This window comes from Panthera tigris, chromosome A1, assembly GCF_018350195.1.
Source record: "Panthera tigris isolate Pti1 chromosome A1, P.tigris_Pti1_mat1.1, whole genome shotgun sequence".
NCBI lineage: Eukaryota > Metazoa > Chordata > Mammalia > Carnivora > Felidae > Panthera > Panthera tigris.
Window position 1 is genome coordinate 137,611,242 of NC_056660.1, and position 17,161 is coordinate 137,628,402.

The following is a 17,161-nucleotide window of genomic DNA, read 5'->3' on the forward strand; positions in this document are numbered from 1 at the left end:
CAAGTAAATAAAGTCATCAGGCAAGGAATAATAGGCAGTCAGCTCTGAGCAACTGAGCTATGGGAGTATGGCCATGCAGGAAATAAAATCACTATGTTGACATCTTTAAAACGCCAGTGTCACTGAGAGTATCCAGATGTTTGTGCTAACTTTTGGAGATACCTCTGGAATGGTTCCTGTTTATTGAAAGACTGTATAGACTTTTTTTTTTAATGTTTATTTTTAAGAGAGGTAAACGGTGAGCAGGGGGAGGGGCAGAGAGAAGGGGGACTGAGGATCCGAAGCAGGCTCCATGCTGACAGCAGACAGCCCAATGCGGGGCTCGAACTCATGAATTGTGAGATCATGCGTTATGTCAAAGTAACACGCTCAGCTGATAGAGCCACCCAGGTACCCCAAGACTGAATAATTGGCTCTCAACACCAACCATCTGTGTGTGAACAAAGACGGGTGTTTTGTGTAAGTCCATGCAAGGCATGAGGCTAAACTGTTCTATAGATACTTCTTATGGTTATTACCAGTCACAAAATTTTATTAGAAATAGATGTTGTTAGTGGCGCCTGGGTGGCTTACTCGGTTAGGCCTCCGACTTCAGCTCAGGTCATGATCTTGTGGTTCACGAGTTTGAGCCCCGTGTCGGGCTCTGCTGACAGCTCAGAGCCTGGAACCTGCTTCAGATTCTGTGTCTTCCTCTCTCTGTGCCTCTCCCCCACTCATTCTCATTCTCTCTCTCTCAAAAATAAATAAAACATTAAAAAATTAAAAAGAAATAGATGTTCTATATTTTATTAAATACACACATACTATTGTCTTTGTGTATTGCATGCTTTAGTTTAATGGCTGGATGATGCTGTTTTCAAGAGTTTCTGCTTCCTGATAACTTCTGATTACAGGTTGGTTTACATTTGATCATGCATAAGATGCAGTGCACTAATCTAGGTAAAGGGGTATGATTTTTGTAAACAGAGTCATAAGGCCATTAGCCACAGAGAGGATCTCCATTTCTTTCTTTCCATCAGGGTTAAAGTAAAGCTCTCAGGGGGAAATTAAACATGTTTCTTACATGTTTCTTACTCCTTAAGACCTTGGATGAGCTAAGTCACTATCCTAGTTCAGGGTTGAGCCACGTCTGACTCCTGTGTCCTGTACCTAGCTGTATGGTAGCTGATTGATATGTATGAAGGGGTGGGTGCCGGGGGGAAGTAGGAGTTATCTGTTCCCCTCGCCATTATCTCCAAGGACCTACCAAATGGCTTGGAACATATCAAATGTTCAAGAAGTATTTGTTGTATGACTGAAGGTTGTATTTTGGGACCTTGAAAAGAAAGTCACATCCTAGATACCACTATTGTAATTCATACATATATGTGAAAAAATGTACATGTTTTGTGGCTAAGGAACTTTATTTTATATGTGTATATGTGTATGCATGTGTAAACACGTATATACATGAGTATGTTCCTGTACATTCACACATACACATGTGAATTCACATATACATGTATATACATATATATTCATTTGTGTATATATGTGTTTTCTGGCTAAGGAACTTCATTTTCTTAAGCCTCCTGGCTTTTTAACTAAAGTCTAATATTGGAGGGTATTTTACTTCTTGGAAGGCAGATTCATTTTGGCAAAGGCATAAAGTGTTCATAATTTCTCACCAGTCACTACACTCAGGCACAAGTAAAGTGCTCCAAAGCCTCCAGGAGCAGCGATGCTGGTCAGAAGCAGGGCTCCTTCCCTAGCCCAGGGCCTCCCTCAGTATAGGAGCTTGGAGCCTGCAGCGTTGTAACTTGTGGTCCTGCAAGTGACAAATTGTTGAGGGTTAGGTTAATTGCACATGAATAACTTAAACTGTAAGAGCCTTCAAAATGGGATTCATGTTACCGCATGCTATATTTTCATCCAAACATTTAGGAATGAATTAAGATTTCCTAACCTTTCATCTGTGGATTGGCAATAGTACATGCATACCATTTTCTGTGTTGGGGGTGTATATATACTCAGTCATTTTGCTGATGTACATAGTAAAATAAGTTGGGAAAACACTAGGCTAATCCCCAAGTTGGCAAGGGTTCCCTTACAGCCATTTTTATTGCTATTTGGAAATGTATTCACATTCTCTAAGCTTCCCTTGGCCATGATCTTTGGTTTATCTGTATCTTTATAGTAGACAGAGTTATGTCTCCTTTGCATGGTGAGATATAGATGGGAAAACAATTCTAGTGTCATAAAGAATCTATGTTTCGGAGCTGGGTTCAAATCCTGAGCCTGTTGCTTCCTGGCTATGAGAAATTCTGGGCAAGTTACTTCAGTTCTAATGTCATAGAGTTTTAATTTCTAAAATGAAGCATTATAGTACCCACCTCATTGGCTGGTTATAACGATTAAATTAGATAATATATAGTGAATCTTGTGTAACAGCGTCTGAACATACTACATTCTCAGTAGAATATGACTTTCATGTGTGACTGTGAATGGATTTCCATATGTAGAATATATTGTTTGTACATATGTAGGATGCAGATTACTTGGTCTGGACAAATGAGACTACAGACAAAGGATAAAATACAGGTATTGTAAACATTTCCTTGACAATTTCTGGGAACTTTTCTTGACTTTCTCTTGGAATGGTTGACACTGCTTGAGGTAACATTGCCTGCAGCCTAGACTTCTGATGGAACTTCTCTATAGCATCACTGTTCAGGGATGGGGTTAACAACCCTTTTTCTTTTGGCTCATCTGAGTGGATGAATTCTCCTACCCTGTCTTCAAGTTCAAGTTCACCGATCCCGACTTCCCTTTGATCCTGTCTGTTGTTGAATGCCTATTGAATCTTTTGTTGTCTTCTTTTTTTCTGTTTTTTTTATAGTAGGCTCCACATCCAGCATGGAGCCCAATGCAGGGATTGAACTCACAACCCTGAGATCAAGACCTGAGTCAAGATCAAGAGTCAAATGCTTAATAAACTGAGCCACTCAGGTGCCCCTGCTGTTGAATCTTTTTATTGAATTTTCATTTCATTTGTTGTATTCTTGAGCTCTAGGATTTCTGGTTGGTACTTGTTTGTGTTGTTGTTGTTGAAATTAACACAATGTTCACATATTGCTCTCCTGACCTGGGAGAGGATCATTTTGACCATTATTTTGAATTCTCTATTGGATAAATCACTTCATTCCATTAAGGTTGGTTTCTGGGAATTTATCTTGTTTGGTTTGGAACCTATTCTCCTGTTTCTTCATTTTCTTTGACTCTCTTAGATGAAACAGACACCTCTCCCAGCCTTGACAGACCGGTCTCCTGTAGATGAAGTTCGTTAATCAGTCTAGCCCAAGTTCCTGGTTGCCTCTCAAACATGAGTGATTTCCCAGGATGTTATCTTTGTTCTTAGCGGCTCCCGGTAGTTGAGGTAGTGCTTAGGCCCATCAGTATCCTGAAAGGGAGGATCTCAGTTACCACCTAGATGCTGGCTGATTAGAAACCTGATTCTTAGGCCTAAACTTGGAGAATATGCAGTCAAATGCCTTGCAGGGAAAGAATGGCAGGTGGGCATTTTTTGTTGGCTCTCTCTGAGCTGAACCCTGGGGGGATAGTTGCATCTAGTCCTTCTGTGTGCACCCATTAATAACGATTTTTTTTAATCCAGTGCAGTCCTCTGGGAGTCATGAATGCAAGCCACATTGGCTCTGAAAACTAGGCAATCTGGAGAGCTGTCCCTTGGGTGGCAGCTGTAAAACCTGGGGTGCCAGATGTGTGTACAAGTTGCTTCCAGAGAGATGCTGGTGACCTGGCTTTAATTTTCAAATGAACCAAAGCAAGATCATGGGGGGAATTGACCATTGGCTCCCTTGGGGTCCAGGGAGGATCACAGTCAGCTCCTAGATGCATGCTAATTGGAAAGTGGACCCTTATGCAGCAGTTTATAAAGTATGCACTCAAATCCCTTCCAGGGAAAGACTGGGAGATGTGTCTTTATGCCTGCTTCCTCTGTGCTGAGCCCTGAGGGCATAGTTGTGCCGAGTGCTCCTCTGTTAAGAACTGTGTCTTTGTTTGCTACAGTCCTGTAGGACTCACGGATGCAAACCACATTGGCTTTCACAGCCAGGTGAAAGCTTTAAAAGTTGGGATGCTAGATGTGACCCAGACCTTCCATTCCTTAGGGAGAAGCTGGGAGTTGGGGTTCCCTCTTGATTGTATTGTGTTTTGCCAAGGCTAGAATTCATGATGAGTGTGTCTCAGCCTTTTGTACCTGTTCCGATGTGGGTGTTTTCTCATGCACCCTGTGCATGGGAGTCATTCACTTAGTTCTTGGATTTCTCTCAAGGAATTACTGTGTGTGTAGCTTTACATTTGGTCCTTCCATGGGTGGAGGTGTGTCCTGTGTCAACAACTTGGTCCCTCGTTTTCAATTTAGCAGAGGTTTAATCTGAGCAGTTTAAATCTTTTACGTGCTCAATACATCTTTTCCTAGGGTATCTATTTTATTAGTGTTGTTTGTCTTCAAGGTACAAAAATAATAAACTAAGGAGCTGTGACATAAGGCCTACTGAAGTTTATTGTGCGTTAAGTGATAGTGGCATCATTAGTTGGAAACAACTTTTTTTTCCTAGTAATTATTTCTCCTACCACTTACCCAGAAACAATGTAAAGCTTCACCACTGGCACTTAAAAATTCTTTGGGTTTATTTATTTATGTTTTTTTGCCAGATAAATGGATGTGCTGAATGAGAATTTATTTCTATAATGACTTCATTTTGGAAGAATCTGATGGAAACCTTACTGGGGAGGATTACTGTATTTCTTTGCTTTTTGCATTTTGTAATCCCTCACTTTCTTGCCTTTTTAATCACTGAGCGTTATCTTGAAGGCCTCAGATCCTGGAGGAGGGCCAGTCTGAGCAGAGTGTTGTGTCTCGTAAAGAAAAGCGGAGACTTTTCTTGGCCCCGCTTCTTACCCATCAGTACTCACAGTGCAACTTTATCATATGTTCTAAGGAAGGAAGTATCCCTCGTTTTATTTAATTTTGTGTCACAAATAAAATTGAGTTTCTATTTCATAAAATTAAACCCATTTCTTCCTGTGAAATAGCTTTCATGATAAAAGCATTTGCAGGATCTCAGGACCCTATATTTGCAGTAAAACTTGGAGTATAGTCATATATTCAATAAGATGCTACAGTTGATCTTTTTTGTTTGTTTTGGGTATTTTGCTTGGTGGGTTTTTGTTGTTTTGTTTTGTTCTTTTTATTGGACAGAGAGCTTTTCTCAGTGATTGGCATCATTTTGACAATTAGATTAACTGGGATAAAACCCTTGGTTTCTTTCTGTTGGTGCTCAGATAACTTGTGAGTTAGTCTTCCCTTCCTGCTCAACTGTATCATTTACTTCAGCTGTGTTCCCAGAAGCCTGACATGGCTGGAAAGCACCAACCTTGCCATCCCTAGTGAGAAAGCTACCATTTGAGTAAAGAGCCCAAAGGGACTAGAAATACTATCTTGGAAGACTGATGGCATTGCCTTTAGGAATATAATAGCTCCTATCCCAACCTACAGAATAAGTAGATGTTGTCTTGCTTAAGCTTTCTGATATAAGAAAAATAAGCCCACTCACGTTAAAAACAAACTCATGTCAAGATTCTCTCTCTCAGCATATATTTACATTTATAAACCAATATGTATGGGGCGCCTGGCTAGCTCAGTGTGGAGTGTGCGACTCTTGACCTCAAGGTTAGGAGTTTGAGCCCCACATTGGGTGTGGAGATCGCTTAAAAGTAAAATCTTAAAAAAAAAATAGATATACCAATATATAGCAACAATTTCCAGATTCAAGACCTTTTTTGCCAAAGTAAATTATTAGGAAAAGCGAATTTGGACTTTTCTGTAGTTCTCTAGGTAAAATAATGCATATGTTCAAAGGATTCATTATAGGTACAAATTTTTAGTTATGGGAAAGATGGAACTCTTTATTCCAATTATGAAAACATAAAATCTTTTTTTCCAGTTTCATTGAGACAGTTGACATGTATCACTGTGTAAGTTTAAGGTGTACAATGTGTTGATTTGATACATGTATGTATTACAAAATGATGACAGCTATAGCATTATGTAACAACTACATCCTGTTACATCATTACCATTTCCTTTTTGTGGTGGGAACATTTAAGAAAAGTGATACCTTGAATCGAATCTGCAGGGCATACATTGTATACTTTTTGAATAAAAAAGGAAAATTCTGTCTGTTACGTTGTTCTATCAAGTTTAAAGAGTCAAACTTTATTCTTGCCTTTATAGGTGATGACATGAATGGAAGAAAGTTCTAGGGAAAGCCAACTGAGTTTTTGAAACTTTTCTGCAGGGGTGTCTTAGATCTAAACACAACTGCTCTGTTTAGGGAACCAGCTTCTCTTTCTGGAGCCGTCCCCCCAAAAAGAAATGGGTGGAACTGGTAATCCCCACTGAAAGCAGCCTAGATAATTTATTAATTTAATTATTGATTTTGAAGATGAGAATCTTTGAGAATCCAGTAATTAAAGGAATGTGCTGGTTGCCAAGTACATGTTGTAAGGGTAAGTCTAAGTACTAGTGCTCTGTGCAAAAACCAGTCACATTGTGGTTAATCTTGACTTACAGGAAAAGTAGAAGCCTAGTCAGGGACCATAAGTTTAATGGAGAGGTCATGCTCTTACGAAGAAGGATCCTTGGCGTGGTGCTCTGTTTTGTTAATAGGATCTTCGTAAATTAGTTGGAGAATCTTTGTTTTTCTACACTTGACAACTAAGGAGGGGAAAAGGAAAAGAAACGCAGAAGGCCAAAAGAACGTTGGAAGGAAGTTTACAAAAGTGTGGGTCATTCAGTAATGGTTAAAACATGTCTTGATTGTTTAGTGTTACTTTAAGGGGTTTAAAGAGCAGTTTTATTTTAGGAAAAGCCATCAATTGAGAAATAAAGTTTCTTTTTATTATTAAAATTTTTTTTTAATGTTTACTTTTGAGAAACAGAGAGAGACAGAGTGTGAGCAGGTGAGGGGCAGAGAAAGAGGGAGACAGAAAATCTGAAGCAGGTTCCAGGCTCTGAGCTGTCAGCACAGAGCCCGATGCGGGGCTCTAACTCACAGACTATGAGATCATGACCTGAGCGAAGTCGGACACTTAATCAACTGAGCCACCCAGGCGCCGTGAGAATTAAAGGTTCTTAACTAAAGACTCAGTGGAAAGTGTCATTTTTCTGTGACATCTACATCATGCTTGAAGCCACACACCCAGAATCCTCACCTTTCTAGGCAAGAGCAGAAGGAAATGTGTGGGCCAGCAATGTTTGACAAAGGAAAATATCTGTTGACCTTTCTTTGAATAGAGGAAAGAGAACTGTAACCAGTAAGAAGCAAGATTTGTTTAACATTTGAAATAGAGCTTGGCCGGTGTTTTTATCCTTGAGTACAATTTGCTGGCTGCAGAAATAGAAAAAAATAGAGCAAGGCTCAGGAGCATTGCCCTGTTGGTTGACCTTGACTTGTGTTCTAGGTCTTAGTAGCCAGGAGATGGCATAATGAACTTGAAGACTGACTTAGTGTCCCACAGACTGTGATAGGTCAGTTTTGCTTTTGAGCCCCGAAGCTTTGCACTGGATGGCAAATTTTAAATAACATCAGCTGGTGTCCTACCAGTGGATAGGAAACCCATAAAGGACAGATTTCTTACAAAATACAGGTTTTCAGTTTAAACAAGATTGAGGAGTATGGAAATTAATGCATGACAGGTATCCACTAACTCTGAGGTTTTAATTGTTTTTCTTGGAAATCTTGACATTTTTCAAGCAGTTACATATACACTCAATATTACTTTCTAGCCTTGTGTTACTTCCGATAGTATCTCATGGAACAAACATCTCCGCACTTCCTTTTCTGACATTTTAAGCTGAAATTGAGTTCCTCCAGTTGCTAAGGTAACCTACTGCATGAATGCTAGTGGTGGAGAGAATGTTTTTTAGAATAGGTTCCATGATAAGGGGGGTGGGAGGGAGGGTAGGGTAGGTGATGGCTATTGAAGAGGGCATATTTTGGGATGAGCACTGGGTGTTGTATGGAAACCAATTTGAAAATAAATTTGATAAAAAAAAAAAAAGAGTTGGAAAAAAATAGAATAGGTTCCATGTTAAATTGGTAAAAGTGTTACACATTACTTAGGCTTGTATACAAATATGCATCATTTGTGACATTTTCAGTCTTTATTTTTAAGATTTTGTTTTTAAGTAATGTCTACACCCAATGTAGGGCTTGAACTCACAACCCTGAGATCAAGAGTTGCGTGCTCTGCTGGCTGAGCCAGCCAGGCCTCCTGAAGTTTTAAATCTTTAAGAATGTTTTCTACGTCTTCCACCTACCCCCCCCCCCACCCCTGCTTTTTAAGCCTTTTATTGTTAAGGAATGGATTTTCTGGCAGTTAAGAATTTAATACGGAATTGAACTCTCAAGGAAAAGGAACCCCTCATCAAGTAATTTGAATTTATTTTTCAGTTAAAGCCTTATTAAGCACATTGTCTGTTTAAGGTATTATATTTTAAAGATGAGAAGGCAGCTGAAAGATTTCCTTAAATAATAAGCTTCCTACTTTTACCTGGCATTAATGGCCCTTAGACTGGAATTGAGAATTATCTATTAGTTCTCACATAAGAGATAGAACAGAGGGTTGTATTCAGGTTACTTTCTCCGTCTCTCATAGTTTTCAAGGGAAAACAATGTAAGTGGAAGCTCCTGCTTTTTCAAACGCCCTGCCCTAATGTGCTTCCTAAAGGATTTAGGACAATGGAAGGTTTTGGGATTTACCTCTGGGTGGCCATGTCCCATCCCTGCTTCTCTCATCTGGAAACCCTTCAAACAGCAGGATACATATGACTGTTTTGATTGCACTCAGGGGACTAACACTGAATTTGCAAATGACGGTATCCAAGGATTCTGCTAATACTCAAGGGAAAAAAAATAAAATTTTTGCTTTTTTCCCTAGATTTCTTGAAGAGGATTTGAATGTTAGCAGCTGTCCTTGTGTTACTTTATTTTAAAAAAATAAATAATTGGCTTTAAAACTACCAAGGCTTGCAGATTAAAGGCTGATGGTGGAACAGGTAGGTGGGGCAGACTTGGAAAGGAGGTGGGCAGTGAGGCAGAAGTGAGGAGATGTTCTTAGGGAAATAACCAACCTGTGTCCTTTGGCAGTGACCTGCTGTATGTGGTCCCAGTGAACTGTGAAAGGCCTTGCCTTGACTCTTTAAATGTGGGCCTTTATGTGATCATGAGGCTATATAGGTAGAACCCCCCCCCCCCCCAATCTTTTGTAATCCTGCCCTGGGTTCTAGTTCATAGGGGTACTCACATACTTGCTTTCTTTGCCCTACCTTTGTAGCGGTAGAAACTTTAATTTGCAGACCTGTCCTGAGACAGTGGTGTGTGTGTGTGTGTGTCTGTGTGTCTGTGTGTGTGTCTGTGTGTTGACCTATCTGGCCAACATGTGCACAGTGGGGTATGAGCCTGCATCCTTAGGAGTGGTGTGGCTTAGTTCTTTATGCTTGGTTTCCTGACTCTTGCTTGGTTGACTTAAGTTCTATCTTCACTGCCCTTCTTGTTTTTGCCATCTTTTACAGAATCATTTCTTTGCCTTTAAGAATTTGAGTTTTGGGGGTGGAAAAGCCTGGGTTCAGATTCCCGGTGCTCCATTTAGTATCTGAATGAGCTTGGACAATTAGTTGATGGTGTCATATCTCAGTTTCTGCTCTTCTTCAATGGGGATAATAATAGGCCTTACCTTGTGCAATGGCTGTCAGGGTCAAATAAGATAACGTATGTAAGTCACATAATAAATGTTAGGGGGAAACGAGGGATGTAACGTTCTTACGGTCACCGGCAACTGACAAGCATGAAATAAAAAGGGTGGTTGTGCTGGTCCGTTTCTTTGCTTTCGTTCGTCTGTCAACAGCTGCTCATGTGGACTTCTCATGATCTCTTTCAACCTCCTCACCCTCACCCCAGGCACAGAGCACCTTAAACACTGGTTTCTTACTCGGCGTATTCCATCTAGCTTCCTCTTCTAGGCTCACCAGAATATCCCTAGCTGAACATGCCCCTCGTGCTGAAAGATGGGATGAGGTCTCCCCACTGGTGGGGTAACTCACAACCATTGAGTTAAATATTTCTCAGTCTAGCCCTTTGTACAGAATTCTGGCTTCCAGTGCGTGGGAGGGCAGTGAGTGGACCCTGCCCAGCTGTAGACCACAGCTTGCCTGGTTGTGCTTCAACTCGGACTCCCAGTGCAGATTTCAAAAGGCCATTGCCAAGATTTGATGAGTCTACAGTTTTTCTGCTTGTCAGTAATACAGTTAGATGGTACTGTATTTTCATTTCTCTCCCAAACAGAACATCATGCTTGGAGGGTCCCTTGGAGGGGGGGGGGCTGGCAATTCCACAGACTCCCCTGCGGTGCGAGGGGAAAGAACGCTCAGTGCCATAGTAGGCTGTCAGCAAATGCAAATGCAAAGAAGTGAATACATGGAGAACACGAATAAGAGCTTGGAGAAATATTAACAGATGATGAAAAAAAATCTAGTGCACAGGCTGGAAGGGGGGTATGACCTAATTGTTGCTTATGGCACCTAAGAACCTCCTGCTGCCCAAGGCATGGGGCTCTAGCACATTTGTCTTAATGGCTCATCTTGTGTCCTGCATCGATGCAGTTACAGCGCCCTCCTAAGCAGACGGCTGGTTCTCTTAATTGACGCTTTTAAATTATAACCAGAGGAAAACTGTTTTGCAGTATATCATGGCTCTCTTTAGTGACAGTTGTATTTTTTCTATGAAAAAGATCAGATAAATGTGTACTACTGGTAAGTCCCCCCCCCCCCACCCAGTACTGGCTTTCATAGTTCATGAGAACCCTGCCTCATGTGTTATTTTCATTACATCACCCTGACAATCCTGGGTAGTAGGCTGGGAAGGTAACACTTTGCTTCTCCAGATCAAGCAACTTACAACTTGAAAATTTAAGTGGCCTTTCCAGAGCCACATCTCTCTCAGTGTTGAAATCCAAATTGTTCAGTTCTTTTGTCTGTCCACCTTTGTGCTATACACTGTTGTGTCTGGATTCTGAACACAGAATATTGACGCCCACCTTGTATAATTCAGTTTGGATATGTCCCCCAGATAGCGAAGGCCAGAAATTGGTGCCCATCGTTGAGTCCTGATAAGGACTTTGTAGTGTTTCAGTGTGTTAGTCCTAGTTCCATAAGGTAAAGTGTAACCAACCTTTAAGAGCTGCAGACTCCATAAAGTGCCTTCCAGCATTGTGTATCGCGGTGTGAATTTTATGGAATGATACTGTGTGATCGATGTGTTCCCAGATTTGCGGTCAGCAGTTGTAACTGGAGTGTCTCCTATATGTTCGATGCAGAAAGTTAAATTTCAGGAAGCTAAAACCCACCCTTACGGTTGTTACTCTCCTCCTGCCTTGGGCTTTATGACCCAGCCAAGCCTGCCATGTTGGTACTGTGCTCTTTCTTATCTTTCCTATGAACCTGTGTATACTTGCCGTTCCTGTCCTAGACCCAACAATCTCTGATCTTACGTGTGGAAGGCTGATTTTTACTTGACGCACCCAAGTCCTGATGAGATCACTTAAATGAAAGCTACCATAATACATGATTTTTCCTCCCATTTTGTTGAGAGTCCTGGGGGGGGCTGGGAATGAGATTGTGTCATGTCGTATATTCTCACCTGTGCTACATAGAATTTTTGGCAATACTTTTTTCATTCTCTTTACTTTCTGTTCATCATTTTGGCATTGTATAAACACCTGTAAAATTTCAGATCATGATACATGATAGAGGTTGATTATCCTGCAGGGTAGTTTCCTTATAGGTCCAATAGTTTCCTTATTTCTATTCATACTCTTTCTGTCTAAGCCTAGACCTGTAGCTCATCATACAGTGACTTCAAGGGCCAGATATTTATTCTGAACAGAAGTGGGTTGACAGCATGCTATTGGAAGACAAGGGACCGTGCCCATCTTTGCAGCCACCGGGTCCGGCATCTAGTACTAGGTTCATTCAATGTTTGTTTACTGAGTGGCTTAAATGCAAAAATTGAGGCCTCCATCAGTATATATGTGGTTTTGGAAATGAGAGGACAACTTATTTTAATGATTGGGTTATATGTGAATTAAAAAATGTCTTTTGTTATTCATAAACTTAAAGTGTTGAAGACATTTCAATGACTCCACTCACAAGTTACGGAATATTAAGTCCTACAATGTAGAAGTACTTCTGAATTAAATTGTATTTAAAAATATTTGCTTCTAGATTATTGTCTCTATCACACTTATTTTTAATATCTTGCTTGCAGCATTTAAGGATATGTCTTGGTTTGGCAGCAAATATAGAATAAAAATACCTTGCATCAGTTACAAACTTCTTTTTGTTATTGGTGACATGTTTTAGATAATCTTTTTAAAATTTATTTTTTATTCTCATTAACACGCGGTGTAGCCTTGACTTTAGGAGTACAACCCACTGATTCATCTCTTATATTTGACACCCAGCGTTCATCCTGAAAAGTGCCCTCCTTAATAAAAGTGCCCTCCTTAATGCCTGTCACCCATTTAGCCACCCCGCTCTCCTCTATCAGCCCTCAGTTCTCTGTATTTAAGAGTCTGTTAGGGTTTGCCTCCCTCTGTTTTTATCTTCTTTTTCCTTCCCTTCTGTTTTCATCAGCAGAGTTTCTCAAATTCCACATATGAGTGAAGTCCTATGATATCTGTCTTTCTCTGACTTATTTTGCTTTAGCTAATAGATCTTAAGAGATGACTGGGAAGACCGTGGTATAAAAAGAAAGCAGAGCTTGGCATTTTGTTAACCACTTACTTATTGAAAATACCAGATCTTAACCCTGACGTTGCAAGAATCGCTTGGGAATCTTTAGGAAAAAGCTAATGCTTGGGTGCCACCACCAGAAATTCTGTTTTAATTGTCCTGGGGAGAGGGTTAAACACAGCTCTCTGCACGTGGGGGGAGAGACATACGGGTGCCATTAGATCCCAGAAGAAGCAAAGTCTCACTCACGGTCCCCTATTTCTCCCAGAGAGATAACACTGACTTGTACAGTAGTCCTTCCTTGCTTTTCCTTGAAGTTCTACTCCCTGTGTATTCCTGAAAAGTATGCCTTAGTTTTCACTTTTTTTCTTCTGTGACTTTTCCCCAACATTGTATTTCTTAGTTTTTTTTCTTTCTTTTTTTTTTTTTTTTTTTTTTTTTAACGAGAGAGTGAGAAAGAAGTGAGCACACAAAGAGGAAAAGGGGCAGAGGCAGAGAGAGAGAGACAGACAGACAGACAGACTCCTAAGGAGGCTTTGTGTTCAGGGCAGAGACTGTTTTGGGGCTTGATCTCAGGACCCTGGGATCATGACCTGAGCTGAAATCAAGAGCCAGACCCTCAACCAACTGAGCCACCCAGGCACCCTTATATTTCTTTTTTTTTTTTTTTTTCTGTATTAGTCTGATTTTCTGTTGTTAGGATACTAGTGTGATTATTCTACAGTTGAACCTATTGTTGATGGATGTTGAAATCACTTCTACTTTTGACAATTTTACATCTTTTTGTGTGTTTGCTGGTGTACAAAGCCTAGTCCTAGGAGGGTTTATTAAGTGGGAGTGGAATTGCTCAGTCAGATATAACATAAGCTTGGGTAAATTTAATAGATGATCCCAGTGTGTTTTCCAAAATGGTTATGCCGATTTACGTTTCCTGTAGCAGTGACTGTGAATTTCTGAGGGCTTGATCATTTATTTTTCAGTCTTGCAACCTGAACTTTCTGCTAATGTCAAGGCATAGACGGACCTTGTGAAGCTATAACGGTCCCAGATTTGGAGTGAACAGTATATAAAGTCACTCTCCTTTAGCAACAGCCACACTGTCTCTGCTCCTGTGCTCACGCGCTCTGGGAGGTCCCTTGGTGTATACCGGATTTCATGGATGCTGGATCCCTGGTCATTCAGGGCCAGGATGAACACTCTCAGGAACTTGTGCCTTTGATGTGACAGCCTCATTTTCGAGGCAGAGAAACTGAGGTATGGCACAGCCAGAGGCTTGGGCTTTGTACCTCCTCCTCTGTCTGGGGCAGATGAGCCTCCCTTTTTGCTGTGACGGGAAATGCTGGTTGAATGTCACAGCCTGCTCACTTCTTGTTTTGTGCCTGGGTGATCTTGCTCCCAGGATGTGACAGGTCATATCTTCTACTGTTTGCCATTAGAACAATTACTAGTAATTCTGTTTTAGAAACATTAGTGCACGTAACTCCTGGCACCAGCCAGACAGGATGAGGCATATTTATTTGGTTAAAAAAAACATTTTAAACACCCTCCTTCCCATGTCTGCCAAATTGTATAACCTCTTTTCACAGCTTGTTTTCCTGACCGCTGTTAAGAATCTGAAACTCTATAACAAGCAGAATTATTTATATATGTCACAGTGTTTCCTATTTCAGGCTGTTTGCCTGATTCTAGGCTCTGAACTTTCCTACTGAATGAGAAAGCTCTCTCTCAAAACATTTTGGTCAGTTTCTTACTTGTTTTCCCCAAAGAACAGAAGATCCTCTCTTCCCCTGCCTTCCCACCTTCCCAGGAAGTGGGGAGTTTGGGAGGAAAGGACAGTTTGAGCAGTGAGCAGTTCAGTCCCACAAGTTTGCTGTGCTCTCTTAAGAAGTAGATGTGAGATTGGAGCCTGAGGAAGGGAGTAGGGAGCTGGATTAGCAGAACAGTCCTGGAAAGTGCTCCAGAGGAGGGAACTTCTCCCCACACCTGCACTGTCAGCCAGATTAAATACACTGAGCTACTTCCCAGATTCAAGGGCTTGTGCGTCACTGCCCCCAGGCAGTGTAGGGGAGTTGCATTTAAATGATTGACACCATACTTGAGTTTATCAATGGTTTGATTTTAAAGGGAATGCAGGGACACCTAGGTGGCTCAGTTGGTTAAGTGTTGGACACTTAGTTTAGGCTCAAATCATAATCTCACAGTTCCTGAGATTGAGCCCCACATCGGGCCCTGCACTTACAGTGGAGAGCCTGCTTGGGATTCTCTCTTCGCCCCTACCCTTACTTGTACTCTCTTGCGCTCTCAAAATAAATAAACTTAAAAAAAAAAAAAAAAGACCTGGCTTAGGTTTAGATATTCCGTTTTTGTTCTTTTTCTTGGAAGAAAATTGTATCCCATAGAACCATGTGATATTTGTCACCAGATTCAAATTGGGATCTAGGACTTGGAAATTCCATCCTAGGGTAGCTGGTTATGATCTAATGCTGACATACGTGTTCGGGAGTGTCCTTGTGCATGTGTGTTGGTTTCATTACCAGATCCTAACTGGTCTCTTCCTCATTTTTAAGAAGGGGGGATAAATGGAAATGTTCTCAAACATGCCTTGTTGGGAATCTGTTCAGAAGGAAAATCCGACTTTCTAATAAAATGAGTTTAAAGGATAAAATAAACATCACTTCTTCAATAGCCTTTTGAAGGTATCAAGTATATGAAACAGATACCTAGCAGGGGTACACACTTCGTTTTTAGTTGTTTTGACATTTCAGTTGTCCTCTTATGGGGCCAGGGGGTCTGTGCTATGTCACAGAGACAGACAGGGAGCAAATGCACTGTGAAGTTGTGCTTTTCACTCCGAGGACTTACTTACATATTTGAGATAGAAGTCTTTATGGGGAAGCAAAAATAATGTAAAAATAAGAAGGGGGACAAAACATAAGAGCCTCAAACACAGAGAACCAACTGAGGGTTGCTGGAGGGGTTGTGGGTGGGGGGATGCGCTAAAAGGGGAAGGAGCATTAAAGAAGACACTTGTGGGGATGAGCACTGGGTGTTATGCATAGGGGTTGAATCACTGGAATCTACTCCTGAAGTCTTTCTTGCACTATATGCTCACTAACTTGGATGTAAATGAAAAAAATAAATAAATTAAAAAAATGAATTGCAACTAGAAAAAAACTTTTTTTTTTTTTTAAAGGCTGTACATTCTTGATCTAGATAAATAATATAAACCCCTAGGGGCATCTGGGTGCCTCAATTGGTTGAGTGTCCAACTCTTGATCTCAGCTCAAGTCATGATCTCACAGTTCATGAGTTCACGCCCTGCATCAGGTTCTACAATGATGGTGCAGAGCCTGCTTGGGATTGTGTCTCTCCTTCTCTCTGCCCCTCCCCTACTTGTGAGCACTCTTTCTCGCTCTCAGAATAACGTTAAGAAATAACGTTAAGGAAAACCCCACTAAAGATAAAAACAAAGCAGTTTTCTTCTGCTTTTCTTGTAGTGGAGTATTTCCTTCTAATTGTTTGAAATTCAGATGTTGTTGGATGCTAGCTCTCCAAGTAGCATCAGCACAGTCTGCTGGGGAAAGAAAGCTGAGTTAGCTCCCTACCCTGGAAAGACAGAACGACACCTTTACACAGCCTTACCGGGCTCTTCAAGGGGGGAGGGCAGGGTTGGAATGTCATGAGAACTTGAAGTTGGGCTTAATGATGGTCTTCTAAGGCAGAGGAGTGGCGGTAGGCAGGGAAGGGAGTTGGATTAGGACTGGATAAGGATCATGATATCATAAAGCTTGGTTTCAGGGTTTAAGCTTCTTGATGCTTTTTGCAGAACAGTTGATGGGTCTTGAAGGGATGATGAATATACCATCGTTTGCCCAGGGAAGAGTCTCCTGGGGTTGGTTACTGGTGGGGTTATGTTAAGGAAGACAATGGAAAAGTGAAGTCATGTTCACGGAGACTGTGAACTATGTGGAGAAGTAGGTAGTCTTTGTCCTCAGTGTCAAGACTCCATGAGAGTATGTAGTTTTTGTTCACAGATTTTAGTCGAGGTGTCAGAGGCGGAACTAAGGACGGTATGTGCTCCAAATAGCACCTGCAGTCATCTATGAAAAGCTAACTTTTATGGGTAACTTTTATGGATACTCAACAGGGAAAGGGCCCCCATGGTCATATATTCGTTCATTCAACAGGCAGCTCTTTCTAGAGCATATACGTGTGGTTGACACTACACTGGGGTAGAAGACATAAGTCCCTCCCCTGCTGGCCTTTCTCTTCGGTACGATGCAGTGTGCTCTGTACCTCTTTCCTATT

General features: G+C 41.1%; 1 protein-coding gene across 1 annotated transcript in view; it reads left to right on the top strand.

Moving 5' to 3' along the window:
* The window catches only part of ARHGEF28 (Rho guanine nucleotide exchange factor 28), a 303,361-nt gene that overhangs the window by 128,168 nt on the left and 158,032 nt on the right, over positions 1-17,161 (top strand). The gene's annotated exons all lie outside the window — the stretch shown is intronic.